This window comes from Dermacentor variabilis, chromosome 11 (genome assembly GCF_050947875.1).
Source record: "Dermacentor variabilis isolate Ectoservices chromosome 11, ASM5094787v1, whole genome shotgun sequence".
Classification (NCBI taxonomy): Eukaryota; Metazoa; Arthropoda; class Arachnida; order Ixodida; family Ixodidae; genus Dermacentor; species Dermacentor variabilis.
In genome coordinates, this window is record NC_134578.1 from 14,024,293 (window position 1) to 14,042,749 (window position 18,457).

Sequence of the window (18,457 nt, forward strand, 5' to 3'; positions counted from 1 at the left end):
TCCTCGTCCTCCATTTGGGAAACGGGACACTAGGTCAGCCTTACGCTGTATGGTTCATATGCAACCTCTACCCTTCTCAGTATAAGCACCTGAGTGGCACCAATTGCCTGTTGCATTTCGCCTACGTCCCTGGTAAATTCAGTGTTCCTCGATAGCTACCATTCTTTCACTTTCCATTCACTGTGTATGCCCTATACCATTTCTTCCAACGTGCCATCAATTCTCATAAAGGGCGCCTCCTTAATCAGGAGAAGAATAAATTAAATTGTCTCGAAGCTCACCTTCTGTCGTTGACGTCGATGAGAACAGCCAGTTGAGGTCATCGAAGACCCTCGTCGTGAAGGCCCTTATTGCACACCCTTTTTATGGAAATGTATTCTTCGGCGGGCACAGAATAAAATATGCAGTGCAGGCACTGCTTCGGCCTAACTACTGCTTCAATAGGTGAGTAGTCAGCCTCAGAAATCCAATGTTAATATAAACGCACATATTTGCGTCAATCACCAAAGGCGGAGATTTTTTTCTGAGGTATCTGTGGTCAGATTGTCCCTGTGGGAAATCAGCCTGCCTGCACCATACTTTGAGGAATGACTGAAGCTGCAGACGTGTTTCGATTGTGTACCGGTTTTTTTTTTTTACAACTGAAAAGGACACCACAGAAAAATATAGTTGGCGAACATTATTCAGAAATGAACTTCTGTATCTACCGACGAGCACTGTGGTCACATTGGCACCTGTGATCAGAAAAGATGTTCCAGAGTTCATTGTTAATAGTCTTTGTAATGCCGTGCATAACATCCTTGGGTTGTTCCAATGTACAGGATGGCCATTGACTTGATCTTACGAGAATGTGTACGTTTTTACCATGTTCGCTTTGTAAGGCTTAAAATTTTGGGCCTGCATTTTGAAAGCCAAAGAGAGCTGTTCTATAAGACCAGGACAGTTTTTCCATAACCCCTTGATGTCTCTCTCTGCACAGTGAGTATTATTTATGCAGGCAATAGAGCTAACAATTCTACTCCATGAACCATTAGTCATTTCAGTGCTGCAACTCCTCACTTCGCAATCATGAACATTGTGGCAGGTCTGGTCGGTGTACGTTTGTTTGTGCATAAACAGTGAATGCATAGGCAACACCACTGGCATTAGAAAAAGAAGATACAGTTTCGCAGAGCAAGGAATGCAATAGTAACATATTGGAATGGTATACAAAGTAAGGCTAGCAGCTTCAGGAGCAATATGAATAGTGAACTTTTGAATTAATCTCAGCACAGTCTTGGATCGAAGAAGAATCGCCTCCTTCCTGGAGGGAGCCCGTGCTCACGAGCACGTGCAGCCAGGGGCTACCTGAACGGCACGGAATAAAAAGAATGCCTGATGCTTTGACCCTCGCTTCTTGTCAGTAAATCTTATGCCATCTTAATGGTTGTGGTGCGGAAGATCCGGGATCTCCTACCGGAGACCACGGAAAGCTACGAGTGAACTGACCATAATGGAGAGGCTGCAATCGAAGTGGACGTCGAGACGATCACTGAACACCACGCTCATCAACGAGGCAAGGGCTATTCTCAGCGATGAAACAGCCACCATAGATCAGCTCAACACTATTTATGGGCGTCTCACGGTGAATAACGATGAGCTGAACAAGACCAACGAGGATCTAGAGAGCCACATAGTTGATGAAGAGCTTGAGCAGGAATGCAACACAGTTGTGGAATACGAGGACAACACTACCAACGTCATGAGCGAGCTGCTTAGCAAGCCAGACCATGTTACGTCATAAAAACAGGAGCTCCGGACTTCATCGACAGTCATTCTCTGGAGCCAAGCTACCCAAGCTTACCATCGCCCCATTTGCTGGTGATTTGTGTTGATTGAACGACTTCTGAACAAAAATTACGCCAGAAGACACGGTAAAACGGCAGAACAACTGCCAGAATACTAACAAGGAATCCAAGCACAAACACGACTGTGTGCGCATCTTTAGGGAAAGACCGGCGTACCATCGAGGATTCATCGACGAGCGTCCTCCTGCAGACATTCCAAGCTTGGGCAGTAGCAGACGTCACCTGTCGATATATCAGAGGTGTCGTAGATGGAAGCAGCCAGCGCACATTCCTCACAGAACGGCTATCACGACAACTGAAGTTGCAGTGTGTGGGCTCTACCATCATTGCGCGCAATATGTTTCCAAGCAACTCGAATCGAACAGTGCAGAAGCTGCATGTTGTGCAGCCCTGTCTGGGGAGCAAGTTCTCAGATATGGAAGTTGCCATGCAAGCGATAGAAATTCCACACGTGTGCCAAGATATCAAGCCACGTACAACCAGCTGACTGTTCGTCACAGAATCTGTTGTCGGGGAAGCAGGCATAAGCGTTCTCATCGGTTCTGACCAAATGTGGAATGTGATCACGGGTGAAGTCACTCGATGCGAGAACAATGAGACACTGATTGCTATCAACTCTAAGTTAGGGTGGATGTTTCAAGGCAACACCGACTGCATGGCATCAGATGTAACAGCTTCGGCATGCGTACTGAAGACGAGTACAAATTCCTCCACTCATTTTGGGAACTTGAGAGCATGCGAATATCAGATGCCGTTGACAATGAGCAGGCTCAGTCCTGTATTGATGAAATTAAAAGAAACCATCACTTTTAGGGACAGAAGATACAAAGTAATATTGCCCCGGAGGTCGAGCTCTCGGACAACAAGCTAGTCACAATAAGGAGACTTTTGAAACTTGTCTCCCGACTGTCGAGCAAGCAAGGACTTTTAGAGGCTTATGACAACACCGTACGGGAGTAACTGCGGACTGGACATACGGAGATTGTTGAAGGGACACCGCTGGATCCGACAAAGGTTTCTTACATGCAGCACAGGAAAGTGATCCGAGAGCACGCACTAACCACAAAAATCAGAATAGTTTTCGACGCTTCTTCGCACGCCAAAGGGTGCTTCTCAATAAATGAATGCCTCGAAAAGGGTGAAAACCTTTACCAGGATCTGGTGAAGGTACTATTACACTTCAGAACGCACCATATACCTCTGCTAGCCGACATTGAGAAAGCATTCTTTCAAATCTCAATAGCAGAGGACAGAGATGCCTTTCGATTCCTCTGGTTTGAAAAAAGAAGCACTGCGTTTCTCCGGAGAGGAGATTCAAGAGTGGAGGAGGACGCGAGTGCCATTCGGAGCAACATGTAGCCCCTTCCTACTGACAGCAACTATACTCCATCACCAAAGAGTATGCCTTCAAGAAAAGCCAGTACCCTGAAACTTCTCAGCAAGTCATTCTACGTAGATTATTTAGTGGTCTGAGCAGAGTCAGATGAAGTGCTTTAAATCTACCGGGAAGCCAAAGAGATTATACAGGAGGCAGGAATGACGCTAAGGAAATGGACGACCAACTCAGATTGTCTGATTAACGCATTGGAGCATGAGGAACAGTTGGCAGGCAAAGAACTGGCAGCCCTCCACGGGACCAGCGTGAAGGTACTTGGAATAACATGAAATCCGTCCACGGATACTTTCATTTTGTCTTTGAGGGGCCTTCTCGAATTTATGAAAGAAAAAGATGATACCAAGCAGTTTGTTCTTCAAGCAGCTTCATGGATATTCGACCCAACAGGATTTGTTGCGCCATTCACCATTGCCATCAAGATATTCAAAAAATTGTGGACACGTGGAATAGGCTGGGATGAGCAGCTACCTCAGGATCTTCAAAAAAATAAATGGCATGAATGGGGGAGCCAGCTACCAGTCTTGCAGAATATTTCCATACCACGTTATCTTGGCAGCGGAACCAAATCACCTCGAGTGCTGCAGGCTCACATATTTTGCAACGCAAGCCCTTCGGCATACAGTGCGGCGTTCTGCATCGTACCGAGCTGCTCAGCGAGGCCAGAGTTGTTGATCGCAAAAGCACGTGTGGCACCTATCAATACAGTGACACTGCCACGGCTGGAGCTTCTAGGAGCCTTGATCGGAGCAAGGCTACTTAATTACGTCTCAAGTCCCTAACCGACTTTTGAGATCCAAGGTACAGTGTGGTCGGATTCCACAATTACGTTCTCATGGCACAAAAGGCGACGCAACGAAGTGGAAGCAATTTGTGTCGAACAGAGAGAAAGAGATCAGGGAAGGAAACCGATCCTTCTTTGTGTAAGTGTTGTCCAGGACAGGCAAATCCTGCTGACCTACTGACACGTGGAGTTTCAATGGATAAGGTATTGTATAACCGTACGTGGCTACATAGACCAGACCGACTAGGCGAGTCAGAAGATAGATGGCCACTGCAACCCCCAGAACCTGTCAGCACCGACGATAGGATAATCTGTGAGATGACTGCCGTTCACGTTGCGATCTCCAGTGCGAAGAAGTCAACATCGATTCTGGACATTGACAGCTACAGCAGAATCGATAAGCTGCCCAGGGTCACGGCATGCATGTTGAGATTTATCGAATACTACCGATTCAAAAACAGAGCGCACATTGGTTTTCTAGCAGCCAAAGAGATCACTGAAGCTGAAAAATATTGGATCAGACATGTACAGCAGCAAGCCTTCAGCAAAGATATAAGTTCGATTTCAACAGGTACAGCAGCAAAGAAAACATCTCGCATCAAAGACCTCAACGCATTCTTGGATGCCGACAGCATCCTGGGGATGGGCGGGCGCCTAATGCACCTTGATGCATCTTAGGAGGCAAAAAACACAGTCATCCTCCTCCACAATCATCACTTTTCTACATCATTGACAATGCGAGCACACTGCGAAATACCACACGAAAGCACGAGCAACACCCCGTGACAGTTGCATGAGCACTATTGGATCTGCCGGGCAAGAACATTAGTGAAGCCATACGTCCAGACGTTTCAGAATCGGCCCTGGCAATGCTCCAGCAGCTCCTATAGCACGTCATGGCGTAAGGCCGACGAACCCATTCAAAGTCACTGGCGTTGGCTTCGCCGGACCACTAATTGTAGCGACTCAAGCCAGAGAAACAAAATGTTAAATATAGCTCTTCGCATGTGCCACATCACGAGCAGTGCACCTAGAACTAGTGTCCAGCATGACCTCAGAAGCATTCCTCATGTCCTTACGACGCTTTGTAATGCGAAAGGGTCTACCTCGCATGATTTATTCAGACAACGCAAGAACATTTAAGAAGACGTCAAAAGACAGAGCAGCTTTTCAAGTTGCTTTCCCAAAAGGCCGTAACAGCCTACTTGAGCCAGAAGAGTATCACTTGGAAATCTATTCCCAGCGCAATGTGGTGGGGCAGCTGGTGGGAGCGTCTGGTCAGGATGATCAAGCTTCCACTGAGAAGGGTTCTCGGCAAAGCTCGACCTAACTTTGAAGAACTGACGATTGTGCTTACAGAAGTTGAAGCGGTCGGGAACTCGAGGCCTCTCCCCTCGAGTGGTGGCTCGACTTCAAGCTACGTAGACGAGTTTCAGTGGATGGTGCTTGTGGTAATTGTAGACTACTTCGCTGCATGTTCCACCCAGCGGTTTATGTATAGTGACAGCAGTTGCTTGCATCATGGGGAACAGATCGCGAAGGCAGGTCAGACACATTTTTTCTTTCCAAGGTGACAGTGGTGGAGCGAAGTTCGATGGAAACGGAAAGGAAAAGACAGGCAACTTGAGAAATATACTTGGAACTCGAGGCTAGCAACAATACCAGTTACTCGAGAGTGAAAGTGGAGGCAACGACTTTTGCGGCTGCACATTTTGGCGAGCTGCATGTGCTTGACATCAGCCACCGTTCTATTGACCAATCCTTCAGACATTTAAATGTTGAGTAAGCCCGTACAACTTCCCTAAGGATAGTACGACGTGCCACACAGTCAACATCACTGCGACTGCCGATGATGGTGTCACCTTCATTAGCCTCGTGAATAGCATCCAGGTCTTGGGCGGCGTTGTGTTTAGGGTAAGCCTTAGTGACGAGTATGCCCTTGCATACGCAACTAACGGTCCGTTCGGGCAACCGTCCGAGGCTCACGGGCTCCAGGGAACGATTCCGGCGGCTAGCGGTCCGCAACGGTGGTCGTGCCTGTGGTCCCGCCGCAGAGCTGCCGCCGAAACCGAACAGTGCTGCATTACGCGTGGCCGCCGCCAGTGCTTCCGGCCCTGCTACGCTGGCAGGAACCAGCAGAGCTCGCCGCAAACGGGCCTGTCATGTTCCTCGAGCCCAAAGCGGTGAGCGTCTTCTTCGCTCTCGCTCCCGGAGCTGGGGCGTGGCAGCCCCACTAGACATGGCTGCGGGCATTTGGAGTACCGCGAGGACACCACCGTGGTTCTGCGAGTGAGTTACTCATCAGTCGGGCGAGAGCGCACACTCGCCACAACGAGTTTTGCCACGTAGACACGGATGACTAGAATAGAACCACGAAGCCTGCCCTAGGCTTACGTGTTGTAAGTACTCTTGTGTTCTGCGTGTATTCTCTTGTGCTCTGGCGGCTGCTTTGTCGATACGTGGGGTCACACACTCTGGCATAGAAGTGATATAGACAATGTCTGCTATCCATGCCTTTCTCGCTGCTTGTTGAGGGCTGGGCACACGAACCCCAGTGTGTATCACAGCTCTGGCGTCCTTGTTGGAGTAGAATAGACTGACATCTCGAGGACAGCAGCACTTTGCATCGTATTTTCAAACAAAGCACGCCTGAATCATCTCAACGTCTTTTCGAGCACACGACTTTCGCGGATCTTTGGCGGTGAGGTGGAGAATACGGCGTGGCTTGGGCGGAGAACTTGCGCAAGTTGAAAAGCCAAGTGACGAGGATGTTGAAGATGCGGCATGTTTTACTGCGTTTCTACGCCTCGCTGGTGCGGACGTGGGGCAGCTGGCAGAAGTAACCACACAGGATGGAAGCCCAAGCCACCGAAAGGGTCGTCAATTGCCTGTGATCTGTCGCAGGCGGTCGTCGACACGTGCGAGAGTGTTACTGCTCATCATGTTGCATTCATCCACAATGACGCACTTGACAGTGAATGCTGTACAGAAGGAGTTTAGATCTCTGTCTCGCAAACCCCCACCAGCACACATAGCGAGCTTGAGATCGGTGAGCACAGTGAGTCCACCGATCGCTACCGCAGCCTTGCCTGTAGAGGCGCCCACGACGTATGCACGTGCAGGCAGTATTAGTGCAGCAGTTGTACACATCTGTAATAAGGCGCAGAACAAAGATCTTGCCACAACGGGCAATACCAGTCAGCAAGCTTTCAGTGGGTCGAAAGTATATGGTCGTTAGGCGTTGAATGACTTCGCAAGCAACTTCGACCAGTTCCTTTTTGGCGAGGTATTTCAATTCCTTGTAGGTGTCACCAGTCATGACGTATTGACGCGTGCAGACGGCTGGGCAATGACCACTTGCCGCTACAGTTATTATCAGGGGCTCTGAGCAAATCTGCGTCTGTTTACTTGTCAACAAAAGCAACGTGGCATGGCCGAGTTGCAGTGTGCAATTCTCTATCCTGGCCTTTATCTGTGCACATCTGGAGACAGATGTGATGCAACTGGCAGATGTCGAACTTGCTGTCGTACTCGGTCCTTTTGAGCAGGAAGGCGTCCATGTTGTCAGCGTACATAAGCTCAAAGCGTTGCCAGTCAAAATATCTACTTCCTGGCGGGAAGGAAGAAACCGTGGGAACGCTTCTCATTTATAGTTGAGTTACAAGTCGATAGTGTCGGAGGGGAAACAAATGGTTTGCTGGTTTACTCCTGGATTGCTCGTTGGCAGGTGCGGAGATTGTAATGAACAACTAAGTCAGTCGCGCACATGTCTTGCAAGTTGTCTGGACGGCTTTCATATTTTCTCAACAATGCCAATTTCCATACGTCCGTGGACGTCGCATCGAGACCAATTGCTTCCATGTGCACGTGTTTCGGGAATGTGCGATCGCTCTTGCGGAAGGCATGTGGCAATGTAGATGATAAATATACTGGTCTCGCACATATCCTGTCAGAGGAATGTCCAAGCAGCTTCTTGGCCACTCGTCTCAATAGCCTAGAGCATCTGAACGCCGAGTAACCAAAGCTCCTGGCCGTCATGTCTCTGAGGTGTCCACCAAAATATCTGAGACATCTTTGCGGAGGTTTGAAACTCCGCGACTTGACTTATTCACGACATACGCAGCACACGAGTAGGCGCCTTAGAAGATCTGGAGGTCCAAGTTCGAATCGAGCATGGAGGCTACTTATGGATTCAATATGTTGATGTACTTTTGCTGCATTGTTCGTTCGTTAAATAAGATTGGGTGCATCATGCCAGCGTGAAACACGCAGATGTAGTTTTCCTGGGAAGTGACTGCATGGTCATGGAGGAATTGGCCAATGTTGTCGTAGTCTGCCTTCTGCAAGAAGCGTTCCTTTAGTGCCATATGCCACATGGCACTAAAGTGGGTCAGAAATGAGCGCCAAAATGGCGACAGTTGCCGCACTCATAGCAGGTTTTGGTGTGTTGGAGAACCAGAGTGCACAGGCGCGGCAAGAGAGGTATCAAGGGCCAGAAGGTTTGTTGCAAGGGGGATCGTTTCTGGCATGTTCGAGGAAACTTTCACCAAGGGCAAGTGCTCGAATTCAATGTACTTTGAGTAATCGATGAAACAGCAAGGTTCGAAAGTCGAGTGAGTGCGGCTACACAGGACGCTTAGGGGGATGCATAGGAACTTGTTAAAATAAATGGCACACACCACGGGGTCACCGATGACAAGCTGCTCTTCATAGATGGATGCAATTTCCAAAACGTGCACTTGTAGGCCAGTATCATGATGACACAACCGCTCATATGGTGTTAGTAATCGTGGCCAATGCCTCTCTGACGCTGACAGGGTGAGCAACACAGTCGACTTGCCAAGCTGCCATATCATAGCGAAGCTAATAGTGGACCGCAATGGGAACGCCCTTTGTAAACCCATGTCTTGGTCATTGATATCTCGCACGAAGCGTTCATCTTCAAGTGTTTGGCGTGTGAATTTATCGGTGTCGTCGTTGACGAGAAACAAGATGGCCGGGCCACAACCAACTCCATATTGGAGCACTTTCATCGCTACGAACAAGATGTTGTGAGACGAGACACCTCGGCAGTCTCTGCGACTTATCTCACTGGCGGCATAAATGAAGGATGTGGGATGACATTCTGGTTTAACGCACTGAGGCAAACTATGGTGCATCTGAAAGAAGGGCAACCCTTCCGCTTCTTCGTCATATATTATGCCGAGAGGTTGCTTGTGTTGAGCGGGAGCTAAGGCCTGGTAGCACTCTTCGTCCCATGCCAGGGACAGTTGGAATGCGTTCAGTGCCACACATGCATCAACATGAATGTGGACGTCGGGACACTGGGTTAGAGTTGTGAGGAGAATCCTCGAGCAATTGGAATGCGTTGTTGTCGGGAAGACCGTCTAAAGAAAGTGCGTGAAGAGTGATACCAAAGTACCTACTCAGACAGATCGAGTCGGGGTTTCAACTGAAAATTTTCGACCATGCGAGAGAGGCATGGTCACTTGTTGTGAAGCTTTCATTTAATGTGAACATTGACGACGTGGTGTTCGTGAATGTTTCGTGGTAATGATTTAACAAAATTTTCACTTCGACAGGGAAACTAGAGATAAGTCCTACGATGCCATACTGTCCTCTGACCTGCATAAGGAGTTGAATTTACATTAATGGTAGATGGGGAGCAATTAAACACTGGCTCACCAAATAGAGTTAACCCAATAGGAATAGCCGGGTAAACGTAAGCATCTATTTCGGAGAGGGTGGTATCGTACACCTTTGTAGTGTGCCGCATAATGTTGAGCAGACAAGAAAGGAATGCAGCTCTCGTTTGGAAACTCTGCAGCTATCAGGGGCATGTCAGCAACACGGATAGGCGAAAGCTCAGCTTTAAACCAAAGACGATTGCAAACATTGCATGCATATCACTCTGGTTTATTGAAGAACTTCCTTTCAATATGCGCGGTAGCCGTCGCAACCTGTGCGTGTAGGCAGGACATGGTCACTTGTGGCAAGCGCCACTGTCACTTGTGTTGTGTTTCTGATCTCGCACTGCTGTATTGTCATGCGAGGCACGATGCGCTGGCAATTCCTGCTCCTGTAGTGTGGGTTCTTGTCTGTGCTGTCCCCTAGCGTCGGCTCACGGTACTTATGATACGCGCCGCTTCGTCCTCGAGAACTGTACCATCCTGCCGGCATTGGCGATTCACGTCAGCTTGAGCTTCCACGCTGCAGCAGCCTAACGGCTATAGCGATGTGCTTCTGCTTCCTTCTCCTGAACTTAAAGATGCTGTCGGCATTGTCGCCTCGCCTGAGCATCGTTTTTCTGCAGGTTCTCGTCTTGGTGCCCCCGTTGCTGAACTACAGCGTGCTTCGCATGCCCAGAGGCGCGTTTGTCCCTGCGTTTGGGCACGTATGTGAGCCCGCCCTTCTTCAGCGTGACTAGCGCTTCTTTCAAGATCTTTGGCGGCTGTTTTGTCGATACGTGGGGTCACACAACAGCATGAAGCAGCATGGAATGAACGCACTGCTACGCTGCAGAAACACTGGCCAACTGGCCGCTACTACTGCGACTAGTATGAGTGAGGTAACACTGGCATAGATGGGTAGGTTTTACACAGAAGACCTTCATGCCACGACAGTAACGAAGATGCGAGAGCACTTCAATGAAAGGTGATCTATGGGCGATAGACACAGTGGCGGCTCTTGGTATATAAGGGGGGCCGATTTCGATCGTGCATTTGCGACCCATTTGGTGCCTAGGCAGTTACGCGATTTTTGAAAGGCGGAAGTGTGAAACACACACAAATTCCAGGACGGTGCATTTTGTGTAAAGATAAAATGTAAGCCTGAAGATCGAAGTGTTGTTAAACGTTCGCTAGCGATAACGGCCGCCTGAAAGGTAGCGCGATAGCAAACGCGAAGGCTAGGTTACAACACAGGGAATTCATTAGGTGCGCAACCTTTGTAATGTTAGCCGTTATTTCATGGTTAACATGGCATGGCGAATCCAAGAAAGATGCATAGTTTTGTGAAGACATCGTTAGAAGCATTCCCTACTGCAGTTGCGCACACTGCAGTATGTGGAGATGCAGTGAAGAGGGGAAGGTGGGACAACATCAAGTAGCATGCTGCTGCGGTCACAGAAATGAGCACCAACACAAGTGCATTTCTTGTAGCATGAAATTATGAAATGCAAGCGAACCTGTTCGCCGACGTTTGTCGATGAAGTAAAATCTGCCGGGAGTGCATGTCGTGCAGGCGTGACTGTAACGACGAGCGCCGTATTAGTTTGCCAACAGCCGTAAATGCATGACACCGTCGAAGGGTGTACCACGCGCTTTGAGGTATTACCATGCGCAAAAGAATTATGCAACTACAGACTCACGACTCAACAAGTTTGCCACCTTGCATGGCCTCCCATATCCGGGCTCTGTGTCGTGACACTTTTTCGGTGGCTGCTCGTGAGTACCGCGAAAGCAGCGGTCATGCGATTGTTGCAAGGATGATTGCATATACAGCCACCTGCAAAGCCCGAAACTGTGTTTACCGTGTAACGGAAGCCGTGTACACATATAAAGCATTGCTGAAGGCACCCTAAGCATGCCTTGTAGCATGAATGCAGTTGTTCATGCGCAACCAGGTAGATTGGAGTGCGTGTGTGCAGAGTTGAACCCATACATAAAAATGCATTAGAACTCGTTATTTGCCCCCACGTTATCACATCATAGTGTCTTATGCAGCTTCATACATAGACAAACATGTAGTTAAAGTATGTAGTTAAAGTAGTTAAAGTCATTTCTGTTCACTTCAGATAAGCAATGAGCATCACATAAAGTCGGATTTGCGCCCTAAAAGTGGAGCAATGATTGCGATTGCAAATTCTAGACAGCTACATGAAATAGGGATAGTAGTTTTATCGGCCGTATGAACTTGTAAACAAAGGCATACTAATTAAATTAACAAACATGGCATCAGTGCGCACAGCAAAAAATGAACACATCACATTCAATGACCACAGGCGCTGTCAAAATGTTGCCATCAGGAAACACGGCAGCAGCAGCAAGAAGTAACCATGTGCTCTCTATTGCTGCAACACAAACTCTGTCATGAACACACGGCAAACAGAGCTACAATGCATCGGCACCCCTCAACTACCCGCAATGCAGATCGATCTCAAGGTACGGCCGCACACAGCCGTCCCGTATGCAGTTGCACCCACATCAAAACACTGCCGCCCCTGCCCCGGTGCCTAAAAACATTGGGTGCCTTACGCACGACGACAAGCGCCACCTCTTTCCCACTTTTCGAAACAGAGCCATGACGCACGTCTCCCAGGCAATTTCCAGCATTCCTTGTTCATTTTGTTACATCCTCATATCAAACTGCTGCTCCATCAACTCTAAGGCGTCGGATTCAAAAAAATATAAAGGAGTGTGCTGTTTCGGCAGGTGGGTACCTACCAAATCTATGCCGAACAATGTGACACGAGATTTCTCTACTTCAAAGCGTGCCAATGCTAACTGTGCCACAGCCACTGCAGCTTAAAATAATTTTAGCTTGGTTGGCAATTAGAGTCAAATTAATTCTCACTGCTTGAAAGAATGGAACTGACCCAAAGGTGAGTAAAACACCGGAGAGAATAAAAGCCAGTAAGACAAAAGGCAAACAGGAGGACAGGAAGAAACAACCGACATCCCCTTGATGGGTCACTACAGAGAGTCCCTGTATGTGAAGGCGAGGTCAAAGGGATTCTTTGCATCTGCCTGTGTCCAAAAACTGAGCATCAACTCAACCTTGACCATCCCTTTTTCCCCGTACACGGCTAAGCACCACACAGTCATTCGCGATGTGGTCAATCCCCCACGTGCTCGGGTCCGTGGTGTCGCAACACACCAAACGCCTGCTTACACAGACGCCCCTGCGGGAGGCCATGTTGGGTCGGTTCCCATCGTTGTTTTTAGAACAGTCGTATAGAATCCAAAAAGGGAACAACTTTGGAGCACTTGCAATAAATTTCCTCGCCTTCAGTTTTGAAGGCTGGGCACTAGGTCAGCCTTCCGCTGTATTGTTCATATGCAACCCCTGCCCTTCACAACGTAAGCACTTGAGTGACACCAACTGCCTGTTGCATTTCGTCTGCGTCCCTGGTAGCTTCAGACTTCCCCTAACAAGCAGACACTTGATAGCTACCAATCTAACTTTCCATTCACTGTGTACACCTTATACCGTTTCCTCCAGCGTGCCGTCTAATTCTCATAAAGGATGCCTCTTAATCAGAAGAATTATTATAGTCTTGCAGCTCACCTTCACTCGTTGACGTCGATGAGAACAGCCAATTGAGGCCACTGAAGACCCTCGTCACGAAGGCCCTCACCGCACGCCGCTCCTTGTGGCGATGTATTCGCTTGTTCCAAAAGACGACACTCCCGGCAGCCGCAGCTTAGGCCTTACTGCAGCTCCAAGAGGTCGGTAGTCAGGCTCGGAAATCCCAGGTTCAGACATGAGCAGTCAAATCTGCATCAGTTCTCAAAGGGCAATGTTTGTCCGGAGGTTGCTGTGGACAGGTTGTCGTCATGTGAAATTGGGTTGTCGGCAGCATACTTTGAGGAATGACCGATATTACAGCTACCAATCTCTCACGTGATTTTCATTCACTTTGTATGCTCTATACTGTGTCTCCCAGCGTGCCGTCTCATTCTCATAAAGGATCTCTCCTTAATCAGGAGAAGAATAAATAAATTGTCTTGCAGCTCACCTTTACTCGTCTACGTCTCGATGAGAACTGCCAGTTGAGGCCACTGAAGACCCTCGTCACAAAGGCCCTTTGGCCCCTTGGCCCAAAAGACGATGTGCCCGGCAGCCACAGCTTAGGCCCAACTGCTGCTCCAAGAGGCGGACAGTCGGGCTCGGATATCCCAGGTTCCGACATGAGTGGTCAAATCTGCATCAATTCTCAAACGGAAAATCTTTCCGGAGGTTCCTTTGGTCAGGTTGTCGTCCTGTGAAATTGGATTGCCAGCAGCATACTTTGAGGAATGACGGATATTGCAGAACTCTCAGCACTGTCAGCAAAGAAAAATATGCTTGGTCCAAATCATTCAGAAGTGAAGTTCAATTTGTTTCCGTATACAACATCTTCCAACCAGCGTTCTGGGCACTCTGGCCCATCCAAGCGGTAAAGTTGTTGCAGAGTTCGTTGTGCTTTTTCTCTATATGGCCTTGTCAAGAGACATCAGAAAGCGGTTATTACGGCAAAGGAATGGTTCTTCAATTACTTCCAGGTTCCACAAAAGCCTTGTACTATTCTCATTCACAAGAAGCAGGACAAAACCACTTTCAGCTCACTTGAAGACACGTTATGACCCGACCAAATGACCCGATCACAGCTGCAAAATATACTTCTGCACCACCCGTTTCATAGCTTCACTGCACTTGGTATTTGTTATACTTGTACACACTGCAGCCACCTGCCTAAAGTAGACAGCATTCACGCATCAAAAGAATTACAGGCAATGAACTAGCACAAACAGCAAGCAAGCAATTAGGGAACTCCGAGGAGCACAGTTGCTGTTAGCACCAGGACAACAGTAGTAAATTAAGAAAGATCAATGCTAGGTGCAAGAAGGAAACAAACACATATCAAAGAACAAAGACAAAGCAAGATGCATGTGAGTGTTTGAGCACCATCACATATATAGAAAGAGGGAGAAAGAGGGTGAAAGTACCGATGGCAAGGCACTTATAGGCAGGCAAGAAATTAGTGGCTGGCCAGAGAAAAGCACCATGCCAGCATCTAGGCAGTGACGGGCGGCACGCTTGGCAGCAAGCAGCAAGCAAGCAGCTAGGAAGCACGGAGTAGCTTACTAGCGGCATGGCACCAAGAGAGCAGCAAGCGTGGAACACCATGCCTTACACTAGATGGAAGCAGGCGGAAGGAAGAGAAAGCATGATGCTTGTTAGTGTTTAATCACAATGCAATAGAAAGTGGTTCAAAGATGGTGGAATCACCAGTGGAAACCTAGTTACAGGCAGGCAAGAAATTAGTGGCTGGCCAGAGAAAAGCACCATGCCGGCATCTAGGCAGTGACAGGCGGCACGCTTGGCGGCAAGCAGCAAGCAAGCAGCTAGGAAGCAGAGAGTAGCTTACTAGCAGCATGGCACCAAGAGAGCAGCAAGCGTGCAACACCATGCCTTACACTAGATGCAAGCAGGCGGAAGGAAGAGAAAGCATGATGCGGTTAGTGATTAATCACAATGCAATAGAAAGTGGTTCAAAGATGGTGGAATCGCCAGTGGAAACCTAGTTACAGGCAGGCAAGAAACTAGTGGCTGGCCAGAGAAAAGCACCATGCCGGCATCTAGGCAGTGACAGGCGGCACGCTTGGCGGCAAGCAGCAAGCAAGCAGCTAGGAAGCAGAGAGTAGCTTACTAGCAGCATGGCACCAAGAGAGCAGCAAGCGTGCAACACCATGCCTTACACTAGATGCAAGCAGGCGGAAGGAAGAGAAAGCATGATGCGTGTTAGTGTTTAATCACAATGCAATAGAAAGTGGTTCAAAGATGGTGGAATCACCAGTGGAAACCTAGTTACAGGCAGGCAAGAAATTAGTGGCTGGCCAGAGAAAAGCACCATGCCGGCATCTAGGCAGTGACAGGCGGCACGCTTGGCGGCAAGCAGCAAGCAAGCAGCTAGGAAGCAGAGAGTAGCTTACTAGCGGCATGGCACCAAGAGAGCAGCAAGCATGCAACACCATGCCTTACACTAGATGCAAGCAGGCGGAAGGAAGAGAAAGCATGATGCGTGTTAGTGTTTAATCACAATGCAATAGAAAGTGCTTCGAAGATGGTGGAATCACCAGTGGAAACCTAGTTACAGGCAGGCAAGGAATGACAGCATTTCAGAGGCATGCTGAATGCATTGATCTACAGGCTGACAGGCGGCGAGCTAGTGGGGGGCAAGTTATCGGTCCTGTAATCTCTGCGTCCTGATTCGTTGTTTTCAAAAAAGCGCAAGTCCACGTGGCGATTCCATTAACGATGCACTTGACCAATATCAGGTTCCTTGAAACAGTTAGGTTCTTTCCACCAAGAAGTCACGATCTCCAAGAGTCTTCTTTTTAATGCCGCACGTGAGTAATTGGCTGGGTTGTTCTGAAGGACGGTGCTGCCACTCAGCCGGTCGACTTGGATCAGTCAATTTCTCGAGGTGTGTTACTTCTACAACTGTACATATATTGTTCGTGGAGCAACGCCAGTATGCTAATATAAGGGAGTATTCAAATGAAACAAGTTGAGTTTTTCAACTTTCACTTAGACAGGGATTTCAGCACGGAAATCACCACTGACTTTTTCGTAACTTCATATCGAGGACGCATGTGTTGGTGAGGAATTTCAGGTCAGGTCAGGATGGTAGACTTCCGACGGTCGTTTCGGTCATTGCACTGTGGCTGACTTGAACACATGCAAGTGTTTCTGTGGTCAGGCGAAGAAACACAAAGTCATCGGTGCACCCACTTTTGGAAAGAGAGCCATCAGGCACGTCACTCACGAAAGTTGTAGCAGTCCTTCTGGAAACAGAACGTGCGCTTTTGACGGTGACAGGGAGGGAGACTCCTTCTTGCGTATCAAACTGCTGCTCCATCAAGTCTAAGGATTTGGACTTAAGTAAAAAAGGTCTGTGCGATTTCGGCAGGTGGGTACCTACCAACACTATGCCGAACAATCAGACACGAGATTTCTGGATTTCAAAGCCTTCCAATGCCAACTGTGCCACAGCCACTGCAGCCCAAAATACGTTTAGCTTGGTTGGCAATTAGAGTCAAATTAATTCTCACTGCCCCAAAAGAATGGAAGTGACCCAAAGGTGAGTAAAAGACCGGAGAGATTGAAAGTCAGTAAGACAAAAGGCAAACAGGAGGACAGGAAGAAACAACCGACATCCCCTTGATGGGTCACTGCAGAGAGTCCCAGTATGTGAAGGAGAGGTCAAAGGGATTCATTGCATCTGCCTGTGTCCAAAAACTGAGCATCAGCTCAACCTTGACCATCCCTTTTTCCCCGTACACGGCTAAGCACCACACAGTCATTCGCGATGTGGTCAATCCCCCACGTGCTCGGGTCCGTGGTGTCGCAACACACCAAACGCCTGCTTGCGCAGACGCCCCTGCGGGAGGCCATGCATGGCCAGGTTTCCATCGTGTGTTTTCAGAGCACTTGTATACATCCCAAAAAGTGCACAACTTTTGAGCACTTGCAATAAATTTCCTCGCCTTCAGTTTTGAAGGCTGGGCACTAGGTCAGCCTTTCGCTGTATTGTTCATATGCAACCTCTGCCCTTCATAACCTAAGCACTTGAGTGGCACCAACTGCCTGTTGCATTTCGTCTGCATCCCTGGTAGCTTCAGACTTCCGCTAACAAGCAGACACTTGATAGTTTCCAATCTTTCACTTTCCATTCACTGTGTACACCTTATACCGTTTCCTCCAGCGTGCCGTCTAATTCTCATAAAGGATGCCTCTTAATCAGAAGAATTATTATAGTCTTGCAGCTCACCTTCACTCGTTGACGTCGATGAGAACAGCCAATTGAGGCCACTGAAGACCCTCGTCACGAAGGCCCTCACCGCACGCCGCTCCTTGTGGCGATGTATTCGCTTGTTCCAAAAGACGACACTCCCGGCAGCCGCAGCTTAGGCCTTACTGCAGCTCCAAGAGGTCGGTAGTCAGGCTCGGAAATCCCAGGTTCAGACATGAGCAGTCAAATCTGCATCAGTTCTCAAAGGGGAATGTTTGTCCGGAGGTTGCTGTGGACAGGTTGTCGTCATGTGAAATTGGGTTGTCGGCAGCATACTTTGAGGAATGACCGATATTACAGCTACCAATCTCTCACGTGATTTTCATTCACTTTGTATGCCCTATACTGTGTCTCCCAGCGTGCCATCTCATTCTCATAAAGGATCTCTCCTTAATCAGGAGAAGAATATATAAATTGTCTTGCAGCTCACCTTCACTCGTCTACGTCTCGATGAGAACTGCCAGTTGAGGCCGCTGAAGACCCTCGTCACAAAGGCCCTTACCGTAACGCCGCTTTTCGTGGCCCCTTGGCCCAAAAGACGATGTGCCCGGCAGCCACAGCTTAGGCCCAACTGCTGCTCCAAGAGTGCTCTAAGAGGCGGATAGTCGGGCTCGGATATCCCAGGTTCCGACATGAGTGGTCAAATCTGCATCAATTCTCAAACGGAAAATCTTTCCGGAGGTTCCTTTGGTCAGGTTGTCGTCCTGTGAAATTGGATTGTCAGCAGCATACCTTGAGGAATGACGGATATTGCAGAACTCTCAGCACTGTCAGCAAAGAAAAATATGCTTGGTCCAAATCATTCAGAAGTGAAGTTCAATTTGTTTGCGTATACAACATCTTCCGACCAGCGTTCTGGGCAATCTGGCCCATCC